This window comes from Carcharodon carcharias, chromosome 19 (assembly GCF_017639515.1).
Source record: "Carcharodon carcharias isolate sCarCar2 chromosome 19, sCarCar2.pri, whole genome shotgun sequence".
In the NCBI taxonomy this organism is placed as follows: Eukaryota; Metazoa; Chordata; class Chondrichthyes; order Lamniformes; family Lamnidae; genus Carcharodon; species Carcharodon carcharias.
Genome location: NC_054485.1, coordinates 31,970,498 through 31,984,001, shown reverse-complemented (window position 1 = coordinate 31,984,001; position 13,504 = coordinate 31,970,498).

The window sequence follows — 13,504 nt, the reverse complement described above, 5'->3', positions numbered from 1 at the left end:
AGGACTAGGTCTATTACATTACAATAGCCTAAGCCTTAGCTAACCAAAGTCAAAAGCAAATAAAATTGCTAGCAAAGTAAGGTATAATAACTGAACAATAAATACAGGGTAACTGTAATAAGTTCCCACCCTTGGCGCAATCTGCGATTCTGCTTGTAGGAAGGTGTTCAGAGTGTCAGTCGATGTGCAGACAAAGAAATAGACACCCATGTTAAAGGTCAGGTGCAGTCAGCTGGGTTCATGTCGGCTCACGTCAGGGACTTCCTGCGATAAAGGTTGGGTGTAGTCAGCGAGGTTAGTGTTGGCTCAGGTCTTGTAGGCTCGGGTCAGAGACTTCCCGCGTTAAAGGTTGATGAGGTTCAAAAAACATGCGGTTTTTGGATGTGTTCTGTTTTCAGATTTACGGTTAAAGGCTGCTCGACCTGTATCATGTAACAATACATAGTTAGTCTGCAGAATCACATTCTGAAAGGTTTGATATTTGTTTGCTTCCAATTTTCTGTCAGAACCGAACCTTATTCACATTGTTATTATTTTTAATATTTCATGGGACATGGGGGATGCTGGCTAGGCCAGCATTTGTTGCCAATCCTTAACTGCCCTTGAGAAGGTGGTGGTGAGCTGCCTTCTTGAACCACTGCAGTCCATTTGGTGTCGGTTAGGAAGGGAGTTCCAGGATTTTGACCCAATGACAGTGAAGGAACGGCGATTTATTTCCAAGTCAGAATGGTGAGTGAATTGGAGGGGAACTTGCAGGTGGTGGTGTTCCCATGTGTCTGCTGCCCTTGTCCTCCTATATGGCAGTAGTCGTTTGTTTGGAATGTGCTGTCTAAGGAGACTTTGTGAGCTCCAGCAGTGCATCTTGTAGATGGTACTGCTGCCAATGTGTGTCAGTTATGGAGGGAGTGAATGTTTGTGGATGGAGTGCTAGTCAAGTGGGCTGCTTTGTCCTGGATGGTGTCAAGCTTCTTGAGTGTTGTTGGAGCTGCACTCATCCAGGCAAGTGGAGAGTATTCCATCACACTCCTGACTTGTGCCTCGTAGATGGTGAACAGGCTTTGGGGAGACATCAGGTGAGTTACTTGGTGCAGGATTCCTAGCCTGTGACCTGCTCTTGTAGCCACAGTATTTGTACGGCTTGTCCAGTTCAGCTACTGGTCAACAATGACATTGATGAACAATGTTAGGAACTCTATTTGCATGTATTAGCATCTCATGCAAGTTCATTAAAATGCCACCTTGCTGGAATTAAGATCCCCCTCCAAATTAAGTTCCCAGCCAGTGAGAATTTAGAATTTCAGTTTTATGACTGTATATAAGTGGTGTGCACCTGGTGAGCTTCACTTCTTCCAAAACTTTGAGGTCCATAGATGTTGCTTTGCCCTTTTTGGGGACCTTGCATAACTTTCCTCATACAGAGTGCTAATAGCAAACACTGTGCCAAGGCTGGACAATGGAGGCAGGTGAAGGCTAGAAGGTGGTGGTGAGCTGCATTTTGAACCGCTGCAGTCCATGTGGTGTAGGGACACCCATAGTGTAGTTAGGGAGGGAGTTAAGCTGGATTAGGGCACCCATGGCATCCACCATCCTTCCTAAGGAGACCTCCATACGCGTACATGTGGGCACCACTTCATCAGAGGACAGGCAGGCACACTCCTCTGACTTGCATGCCACTCTGTTGAGGGCTTCCAACAGCTCTGCATGATGTTCCGCCACCTTCTGCTGACTCTCCACAATGAGTTGGAAGGCCTATTCCAGAGAGTCTTCATCTGACTCCAGCCTGACAGATGCCTCTTCCCCAGCAGTTCACTCTTCCCGACAGGCTGCCTCCACCTCTGCTGCAGATGCCAGGGATGCACCTAGATGTAGTGGTAGGATAAGAAAAATTAAGAAATTCTGAGATCACTATGGTGGCACGGGTGTTCACTCACTGTAGTTATCATGCAAAAATATTTGTAAAAATATTTCCTGTTCATGAAAATGGTCTCATCATCTGTATGCATTGTGCATATGCATCCATGTGCCCTCTTATTGAGAGGGTGACCCAACCTCCCACAACGTGATTACCTCCCTTCGTGAGCCTCAGATTCATGTGATGTTAGGCATTTGCCCTTTGTGTAATGTAAGGGAGATGTGTGAAGCTCTTTCCTGAAAGTGACCGCACGTTGAGTTTTGAACCTTTGCAACACCCCATAGAATTATGGGTACTCATGTGTCTTGGAGGGTTAAAATTTATGTTGTTACAATAAAGACAGCTCAGTGTTGATAACAGTGGGAAAACACATGACCTGCACCCATCATGGTCTCAACAGCCATGTGCAAATTTCTGTTTCCCTCGCAGCGTCTCCTTCAGGTGACAACAATTGCACAATGTGCAGTTGACCCAGGGTTTGTGCTGGTGTGCTGCATTTTGCTTTGGCTGCTGACCTTTCCAAAAATTAGGGCCTCGTGATAATTGAGGCTTGCAGGTCCAAGGCTAAATGCTGACCTTGCTTGAGATGTCACTGCTAGTAAAGGTCTTTCCAATCACTGGCATGGCGCTGAGGGACAGGAGAAATGGGCTCAAGTGCCCTTGGCTGGACTTTACTCCTCCTGGGACCTTGTGGATATCAGTGTGTTAGAGCACCTTTTCCACACCATGCCACTGCAAGGGCATTCTCATCTTCCACACCATGCCACTGCAAGGGAATTCTCATCTTCCACATCGTGCTGCTGCGTGGACATTCTCATCTTCCACATCGTGCCGCTGCGTGGACATTCTCATCTTCCACATCGTGCTGCTGCGTGGACATCCTCATCTTCCCCATTGTGCTGCTGCGTGGACATTCCCATCTTCCCCATCGTGCTGCTGCGAGGGCATTGTCATCTTCCACATCGCGCCGCTGCGTGGACATTCTCATCTTCCACATCGTGCTGCTGCGTGGACATTCTCATCTTCCCCATCGTGCTGCTGCGAGGGCATTGTCATCTTCCACATCGTGCTGCTGCGTGGACATTCTCATCTTCCCCATCGTGCTGCTGCGTGGACATTCCCATCTTCCCCATCGTGCTGCTGCGAGGGCATTGTCATCTTCCACATCGCGCCGCTGCGTGGACATTCTCATCTTCCACATCGTGCTGCTGCGTGGACATTCTCATCTTCCCCATCGTGCTGCTGCGTGGACATTCTCATCTTCCACATCGTGCTGCTGCGTGGACATCCTCATCTTCCACATCGTGCCGCTGCGTGGACATTCTCATCTTCCACATCGTGCTGCTGCGTGGACATCCTCATCTTCCACATCGTGCCGCTGCGTGGTCATTCTCATCTTCCACGCCTGCTGCTACGTGGACATTCTCATCTTCCACAGCGTGCCGCTGCGTGGACATTCTCATCTTCCACATCATGCCACTGCGAGGGCATTGCCATCTTCCACATCATGCCGCTGCGTGGACATTCTCATCTTCCACATCGTGCTGCTACGTGGACATTCTCATCTTCCACATCGTGCCACTGCGTGGACATTCTCATCTTCCACATCGTGCTGCTGCGTGGACATTCTCATCTTCCACATCGTGCCGCTGCGTGGACATTCTCATCTTCCACATCGTGCCGCTGCATGGACATTCTCATCTTCCACATCGCGCCGCTGCGTGAACATTCTCATCTTCCACATCGTGCCGCTGCATGGACATTCTCATCTTCCACATCGTGCCGCTGCATGGACATTCTCATCTTCCACATCGTGCTGCTGCGTGGACATTCTCATCTTCCACATCATGCTACTGCGAGGGCATTGTCATCTTCCACATCGTGCCGCTGCGTGGACATTCTCATCTTCCACATCGCGCCGCTGCGTGGACACTCTCATCTTCCACATCGTGCTGCTGCGTGGACATTCTCATCTTCCACATCGTGCCGCTGCGTGGACATTCTCATCTTCCACATCGTGCTGCTGCATGGACACTCTCATCTTCCACATCATGCCGCTGCGTGGACATTCTTATCTTCCACACATGCTGCTGCGTGGACACTCTCATCTTCCACATCGTGCTGCTGTGTGGACATTCTCATCTTCCACGCATGCTGCTGCATGGACATTCTCATCTTCCACATCGTGCTGCTGCGTGGACATTCTCATCTTCCACATCGTGCCGCTGTGTGGACATTCTCATCTTCCATGCCTGCTGCTGCGTGGACATTCTCATCTTCCACATCGTGCTGCTGCATGGACATTCTCATCTTCCACATCGTGCCGCTGCATGGACACTCTCATCTTCCACATCGTGCCGCTGCGTGGACATTCTTATCTTCCACACATGCTGCAGCATGGACACTCTCATCTTCCACATCGTGCTGCTGTGTGGACATTCTCATCTTCCACGCATGCTGCTGTATGGACATTCTCATCTTCCACATCGTGCTGCTGCGTGGACATTCTCATCTTCCACATCGTGCCGCTGTGTGGACATTCTCATCTTCCACATTGTGCCGCTGCGTGGACATTCTCATCTTCCACGCATGCTGCTGCATGGACATTCTCATCTTCCACATTGTGCCGCTGCGTGGACATTCTCATCTTCCACATCGTGCCGCTGCGTGGACATTCTCATCTTCCACATCGTGCCGCTGCGTGGACACTCTCATCTTCCACATCGTGCCACTGCGTGGACATTCTCACATGGAAGCTGACCATTATTGTGTCTTCAGATTCTTGCCCTTCCAGGTCTTCATTGTCCGAGGAGTTCTCAGCTTCCTCCATGTCTCCCTGTGGCAAGTGATCTCCCCTTTGAAGCACCAGGTTGCTCAGGGAGCAACAGACCACGATGATGTGGGACAATCTCTCTGGAGAGTACTGCAGAGCCCCACCTGAGCTGTCCAAACATTGGAAATGCACCTTCAGGATGTCAATGGTCTTCTCGATGATGGATCTTGTCACAGAGCATTCGTGTTGTACCTCTCCTCAGAGGCACTTCAAGGGTGACGCATGGGTGTCATAAGCCACCTCTTTAGCGGGTACCCCTTGTCACCCAGCAGCCAACCCTGTAAACACCACGGCCGCTTGAATATCTGTGGCACCTGGGAATGACTCAGGATGTAGGAGTCATGAGAATTCCCAGGGTACTGACACAAACGTGCATGATCTGCTTCTGATGATCACAGACCAGCTGAACGTTGATGGAGTGGAACTCTTTCCTGTTAATGAAGATCAGGGGCTGTTGCTAGGGAGCTCGCAAAGCCACATGTGTGCAATCAATTACACCCTGCTCTCTTGGGAAGCTGGAGATCGTGGAAAATCCCAGAAATCTAGCAGCCTGGCTAGTTTCATCTATTGTGAACTGTATGTAATGATGATCCTTACTGTTGAGGCCTGAGAGATGCCACATGGGTCCCCTGTGGATTCCTGGAAGGAGCTGCTCGCAAAAAAATTGAGTGCGGTAGTGATCTTTAGGCACACTGGTGGAGGATGGTCTCCCAGTCCATGTGGCATCAGATGCACCTGCAGAACGTGGCAGATATGAGCCACCACACCGCTTGACAAACATAGATGTATGCAGCACTGTCTCTCACTCATCTCTAAATAGGAGAGGAGTCTTCGGTAGACCCTGGGTTGTGCAGTCATCTCTGGGGGTTGGGCCTGACCTCGTCAGCCTCTGGGTCTTCCTGGGCCCCCCTGGACCATGCAACTGAAGCTGGGCCTCCTCTCAAAGCTGTGCTAGAAGGCCCTGGGTCCTTCTTTTCCTCCTCAAACTGAACACTGTCATCAAGAAAGCAGCATTAAGCACAGCCTTCATTCTGAAATCCTCCTCCTTCCTGTGGACAGATAGATGGAAAAGATGAAGGTAGCTTGTCCAACTATTGCAGACCTCATGCTCCCAGCCAGAAAGCCACTGGCAAGCTCTTGTGCTGCACTTGCGCTACCCGCCTTTCCCTATTCCAGCCTTGTAGCTGAGGCACTCCTCACAGATCATAGGTGCCAAACAAGCTATCCCAACAACTTGACATCTCAATCCCACAGAGGATGGACGAGGCTTCAACAATGCCATGGAATGTTGACGCTCAGCAAAGGCACTCATGTACTGCCTGATTAGTATTAGAGATTACCTGGACTTGCACTTTTGGAATGACTGGATGCTTTGTGGCTCTTGACCCAAGTCAACTGAAAAATGCACTTTACAGGGTTTCATAGAGCATCTTGCAGATATCCAGCAGCTGTGCCCCCTTAATGGCTGGCTGCCTCTTCCCTTCTCACATTCCTCTGATGTTTAAATGCTCAATGAGACCACCTCTAATGTGACCCCAATGATTATTGCAGTCTCACATAAAAGCACACCATCAAACTGGTTCTAACTTTAACTTCCCAATGAAGTGCTCATGAGTTCTATCAGCTTAGCCTTCAACTCCATGTTGAGAATATAGTTAGTATGAGGGAGCCCCCTGAAAGGGCCCCAGAGTCCAGCAGTGGGCTCCCCCCACACTGCCTCAGACCCCTCCAGTGAAGACTTTGTTCCAGTTTCATTTTTAAACTGTCATTGATTTGGGGTCTCAGGATGGTGGTGCTGCACCTCTACATCCAGACCAACTTGGACCCTTCCTGTCACTGTTCACATTCCTCCGATCTTCCTGGAACTCCATGATGTGCAGGTAGACCTCCCTCTGCTAATTCTCCAGCCTCCCCCAGTAACCCTGGAGCCCACAGTAATTGTTGTGAACTATCCTGCCCTCCCCCTGAACCCATCACTGTGGATGTCCCCATGCCCCATGTGGACCTCACCCTTCCCCATCTTGAGACTGTGTACACAGTCACATACAGAAGAGCCCACCCACCACGAGAGCTTCAAATACTTTATTATATTTTCCCCGTTTGCAGGCTTCAGATGCCTCCCCTGACCATGACAATCTCATCTGCAGCCCAGTATCGAGCCAGCCACTCCCAGGGCCACCGTGTGTGAGACACTGACCACGCCTTGAACATCAAGCTGTGCATGACCCCCATGACCACAGGCCTTACCCTTGCCTGGCCCGGGACTAGCCCTGTAGCAGAATGCACAAAGCTCCAGGACTGCCTTTAATAACTAACCTCGACATTTTGGCCTCAGTCCCAGAACTATGACTGTCTGTCACACACCCCCATTTCCTTCAGGGCTGAACACTCCACCCTTTCCCCACCCCCAACCTGTCATGAGTCTCTGTGCAACACTTCTTCCTTGTGCAAGCCTCACTCCCGCCACTCCCCCAGTCCTGAGTCTGTGTGAACCCTCTCCCTCTTGTGCCGTATGAAGCCCCCCACCCACCACCACTAAATCTTCATGAACCCCCACCATGTCAGGCTCCCCCACCCCAATCATCCCTCTGCCTGACATCTTTCCCCATCCTCCCACCAACCCCCCCACCCCACCCCCCCACAGCAGCCAACCCTGCACTGTTCCCTTCACCCTCATGTCTCTGCCAAATCCACCCCCCCCACCCTGTCCCCACTCTCCATGCTGGTCTCTGTCGGCAGAGTGCAGCCCTGTCTGCAAAGCACAGCTGCCACTGCAAATGGCTCTGCCAGAGACCTGCAGTACCCACTGTGAACAGCCTGAGACCACTGTGAGCAGCCCTGCCTGAGACCCACAGCACCCACCGTGAGCAGCTCTGCCTGAGACCCACAGCACCCACTGTGAGCAGCCCTGCCTGAGACCCACAGCACCCACCGTGAGCAGCCTGAGACCCACTGTGAACAGCCCTGCCTGAGACCCACAGCACCCACGGTGAGCAGCCCTGCCTGAGACCCACTGTGAGCAGCCCTGCCTGAGACCCACAGCACACACCGTGAGCAGCCCTGCCTGAGACCCACAGCACACACCGTGAGCAGCCCTGCCTGAGACCCACAGCACCCACTGTGAGCAGCCTGAGACCTACAGCACCCACAGTGAGCAGCCCTGCCTGAGACCCACTGTGAGCAGCCCTGCCTGAGACCTACAGCACCCACAGTGAGCAGCCCTGCCTGAGACCCTCAGTACCCACGGTGAGCAGCCTGAGACCCACAGTGAGCAGCCCTGCCTGAGACCCACAGCACCCACGGTGAGCAGCCTGAGACCTACAGCACTCACAGTGAGCAGCCCTGCCTGAGACCTACAGCACCCACAGTGAGCAGCCCTGCCTGAGACCTACAGCACCCACAGTGAGCAGCCTTGCCTGAGACCTACAGCACCCACAGTGAGCAGCCCTGCCTGAGACCCACAGCACCCACGGTGAGCAGCCTGAGACCTACAGCACTCACAGTGAGCAGCCCTGCCTGAGACCCACTGTGAGCAGCCCTGCCTGAGACCTACAGCACCCACAGTGAGCAGCCCTGCCTGAGACCTACAGCACCCACTGTGAGCAGCCTGAGACCTACAGCACCCACAGTGAGCAGCCCTGCCTGAGACCCACAGCACCCACTGTGAGCAGCCTGAGACCCACTGTGAACAGCCCTGCCTGAGACCCACAGCACACACTGTAAGCAGCCCTGCCTGAGACCCACCGCACACACAGTGAGCAGCCCTGCCTGAGACCCACAGCACACATTGTGAGCAGCCTGAGACCCAGTGTGAACAGCCCTGCCTGAGACCCTCAGCACCCACGGTAAGCAGCCTGAGACCCACTGTGAACAGCCCTGCCTGAGACCCACAGCACCCACGGTGAGCAGCCTGAGACCCACTGTGAACAGCCCTGCCTGAGACCCTCAGCACACACTGTGAGCAGCCTGAGACCTACAGCACCCACAGTGAGCAGCCCTGTCTGAGACCCACAGTGAGCAGCCCTGCCTGAGACCCACAGCACCCACCGTGAGCATCCTTACCTGAGACCCACAGCACACATTGTGAGCATCCTTACCTGAGACCTGCAGCACCCACCATGAGCATCCTTACCTGAGACCTGCAGCACCCATTGCGAATGGCCCTGCCTGAGATTCCCAGCACCCACTGTGAGTGGACCTGCCTGAGACCCGCAGCACCCATTGCGAGTGGCCCTGCCGACGACTCCCACCGTTCTCGCCTTACACAGCAGCTTAGGCGTCGGTGACGACTCAGAGCAGCATTGTTGCAGGTAGGCTTTGAATGTTGCACTCACCACTGAGTTACAAGTAAATTTAGGGTGGCCAGGTACATGCCACTTATATCCAGTCATGAACCCGACCTGTCTAATTTCCCGCTGGAATGGCACATAATTAGGAGGGAGAACATGATTCTGGCAACTTGCGTTTTTAATGAGTGTTCATGACATGCTAATGTATGCAATAGGGTTCCTGACACGATCAGTGGGAAAGTCGACCTGCCATTAGGCTGCCATGAGAACGCTGAAGCAAAAGTTCCGACTCGTTCGCCCGCCAGCAGAAATCTGACTTTTGGTCTCACTGGACTATTATTCCAGAGACCTAGGGTAATGTTCTGGAGACCAGGACTTGAACCCCACCACAGCAGATGGTGACATTTCAATTCAATAAAAATCGGAAATTGAAAGTCTTACGATGACCACAAAACCATTGCCAATTGTCGTAAAAACCCATGGGGAAGGAAATCTGCCATCCTTACCTGGTCTGGCCTACATGTGACTCCAGGCCCACAGCAATTTGGTTGACTCTTAAATGCTTTCTGAACAAGGGCAATTAGGGATGGGGAATTAATGTGAGCCTAGCCTGCGACGCCCACATCCTAGCAATGAATAAAAAAAACCTTAGAACTTTCCACTCCTGCCCACCATGATTCCTGCTGTTGACGGGACCGGAAAATTCCGCACAATGCTTTTGTTACTCCATTTTTTTCTGTCTTGCATGTATTGTTTTGGTACCTTTCAAAAAATCATTCAAAAAATCCATATAATGTAACAGTCAAAATGCATTCTTCTGGGGAAGTGTCATGGAAGTATAATAATGTCCATAATATTTTCCTGGTTTATTGTAAAGTAGGTTTAAGGGATAAGTATAGTTAGGTCTGTCTGTGTGTGATTTAATTACATTTGGAGTCAAGTAGACTGCAAGCTTTAACTCATCAAAAGAAGCTAGGTGCTTGATATGCTAATGAATAAACATGGTTAGCGTGTAAGGTATGAAGGGGAATTTGCATTTTTAGATAGATGAAGGGGGATTTGGATTTCAAAGGGATTTTGGTCTGTGTACAACTAGCCAGATAAGCAAGGCTAAGGAATGTGCTTATTTTTTCCCAAAGGTCACTGACAATAAATAGTAGCAACAGGGACATTTTTATATTGTAAAAAAGGTAACAGTTTCAAGGACATATGAAACAATAGAATTTACATATTAAAAATAGAGAAACATATATAAAGCTATGTTTCAGGAGATGGCGTTGTGAGATCCAACAGAAGTGTGTGAAATTGCCTTGATGAAGCCTCCAGTATTTGTGCATATGTCAGCTGAAGCTGGAGAAAAGTAATTCGGAATTCCACTGTCCAGGATATTGTGTTAATTTGCTAGATCTGTTTAAAATCTAAAATCTATTTTTGGACCGTTGCCTTAAAAGGGGTATAACTGGGTGTCAGGCTGATTAGGAATTTTAGGAGTTATTTTAGTAGTAATTTGTTGTCCTATGTATGTGCTTGAAATCTATTCTTTTGTTAATAAATATTTTAAGTTAGTTTTTTAAAAAATCACTAAAAGTCTTGGTGGACTTATTACTTCTGAATTCAGTGCACACATCTCAAAATAAATACAAATTGCAAAACTGTTGTGATAGATCGATCAAGCTTCCCTCATGAATTTGGTTCTGCCTGGCACACATCATCTGCTGCGTCATAACAGGAATGTCCTTAGAAAAGATTTGGTGGTGAAATGTGACTTGGGTTGCATCACAAAATGGGTGATGTTGAATTGGCAGCTCACTTCATGTTCAATGGAAAAGGATTCATCTGATGCACTGTTTAATGCTACCGCCCAAGATGGATCTTATCCCCTTGATGTCACGAGGAGCGATGCCCAACAGATTTGTTTATAATGACAGCAAATGATTTGTCCGTACTCAAATCTCTTCAGCATTTTCCCTCCCTCCGGGACATTTAAAGCTATAAGAAATTCATATATTGCCTTTTGCACCCAAAGCACTTCACAGTTCATGGGATACTTTTGAAGTGTAATCACTGTCGTAAAGTAGGAAACACAGCAGCTAATTTGCGCACAGCAAGCTCCCACAAACAATGTGATAATGATCCCAGAAAGTCTGCTTTTTTAATGCTGTTGATTGAGGTTAAAGTATTGGCTGAGATACCAGGAAGAACTCCCCTTCTTTGAAATAGTGCTATGGGATCTTTTATATCCACCTGAGAGGGTAGATGGGGCCTGCATTTACCATCTCATCTGAAATATGAATGATACAGATGAGGCTTCGCAAAATAAATGTAGAAATTTGAGAAGTTTGTTGTAGAGTTACGTACAATACCAATTTACAACAATAGTACTGAAATAGCTCCCAGTTAGAGCTGTATCTGATATCGGGTTTTGTGGTTCAATCTCATACCTCCAGCAGGTAAGGTGCAGCAGTTGTGCTACTCCATGAGTAATCCAGAGGCCTGGACTCATAATTCAGAGAACTAGAGTTCAAATCCCACAATGGCATTTTAAGAATCTGAACTCAGTTTAAAAATCTAGAAATATCAGTAAAATTAAGTGAAGCTACTGGATTGTGATTGGAAGCCCAAATGCCCTGTAAGGAAGGACATCTGCTGTCCAATGTGGTTGAGTTGTATCTGTTCCCTGAAGTGACCTCCCAAGCTATTAAAGGCAATGAGGAATGGGCGACCCTTAACAAACACTTATGATATCACAAAGAGAATAGAGGTGTGAATTGACATTATAAATGTGCAGAAATCGTCAAAGCATTGAGGTTCATCTTTTTTCTCACTGCAAATCTAACAGTTGAGAGCATGAGCGGACTGGCCAGTAAATGAGGGGAACAGCTTCAACCAGATGTGGAAGGAAGCAGTTAAAACAGGTTTTTTTTTTGTGTGTATGCTGCTAACATATTCATTAGTAATGGGGTTTTTATTAAAAAGCTGCTTCTTGCTGCTGGTAATTTACTCACTTATCCTGATGCATATTCAGTGCAACATAGCAAATATTATTTACATTTCCTGTGTTTTAATTAGCTGCATATAACTGTGTGTTTATCAGTTATTTTCCTGTGTGTCTGCGGTGCCTTCACCTCCCGAGACAAATTGGCTTGTTTAGAGAGGCACAGTTGCTCAAATGTGCAATTATGCTTCATCTATGCAGATGTGCACTTTGAGCTGGGCATGTCTTTCGGATTTTCTGCTTAAACTCACGTCACTTCAAGGCTTTACCCATCAAAGACTGGTTGTTTCCCCCTTTCTTACAACTAATGTTTAAATCCAGGGCATTAAAGTGAAAAGATACTGTTTGTATATATGACAGAACCAACCCACACCCCATTCCCCCTCTCCTTCAGAAAGAGATCTCTGCCTGGGTCACAACTTGAAGGAGCAGTATTCTAAATTTTTAATTTATAAGAGCGATTTGCACTGCGCAGGCTGAATTTATACCAGTTCTTACAGGACAAATAGACTGTGTTTTAATGTATCCTACCAGCTTGTCTCAATTACAGGAGGAGACATCACAACTGTTTATGTTGGATTTAATCCCACTTTGGAAGTGAAATACATTCCATTGCCCATGTCTGAGTGTAATAGTTACAACTATCTCTTTCTTATGGAAAAAAATGAATTGAGACATGGGTTGAGCCAAATAGTTTCAGTATTAATATAAATGCCTTTGGAGTCCTAATATGCAATTGGGCTGAGGATTAGGCTTTTGATTCTAAATTATAGAGTATTTCAATATGAATTATTTATGTGGATAATCAAAACAACTTACAACTGGTGTCTGTGGTCTTAAATGGCACATACTTTTCATTCAGATAATTTTACTGTAATCCCGCAACTTGTTCTCACTGTCACATCCACATTACAAAACGTATCAGCCTGTGAAACCTACTTCTGGACTTGTTTGTCTTTTAGTGCCAATGGAGTTTTAAAATGTTACCAATCTTTTATATATAAGTATTGTTTCCAGGTGATTTGAAATAAGTTGTTGTTTAAAAGGTAGGTGAAATCAATAGTCCCTGCAATGTAATCTAATTATTCATATGTTCTTTAATATACCAGAGTTTTTGGAAGTGCTTCTCAGGAAGAGATGGGAGGTTTTGCTGATCAAATTGGATGAAGATGGAAGAAGGCTTGTGTGGATAAGCAATATATGGAACAGCTTGGTCGAATGGCCTGTTTATATGCTGTATGTTCTATGTAATTCTGTGTAATATGTAATTCTCCAGTTGTCTAAAATATGGTCTATAGGTGATGGTAGACACTCCAATATGACAGAATCACTGTGGTTTCCTTTTAAGTAGGATGTGGAAAAATATGATCGTATGTCTAGCTTATACTGTTCTTCAGATATGTTCCTAGTTTATTAATTCTTTGCAATACTTGCCCTTCTCCACAAATTCCATAATACCACACTGTGGTTGACAG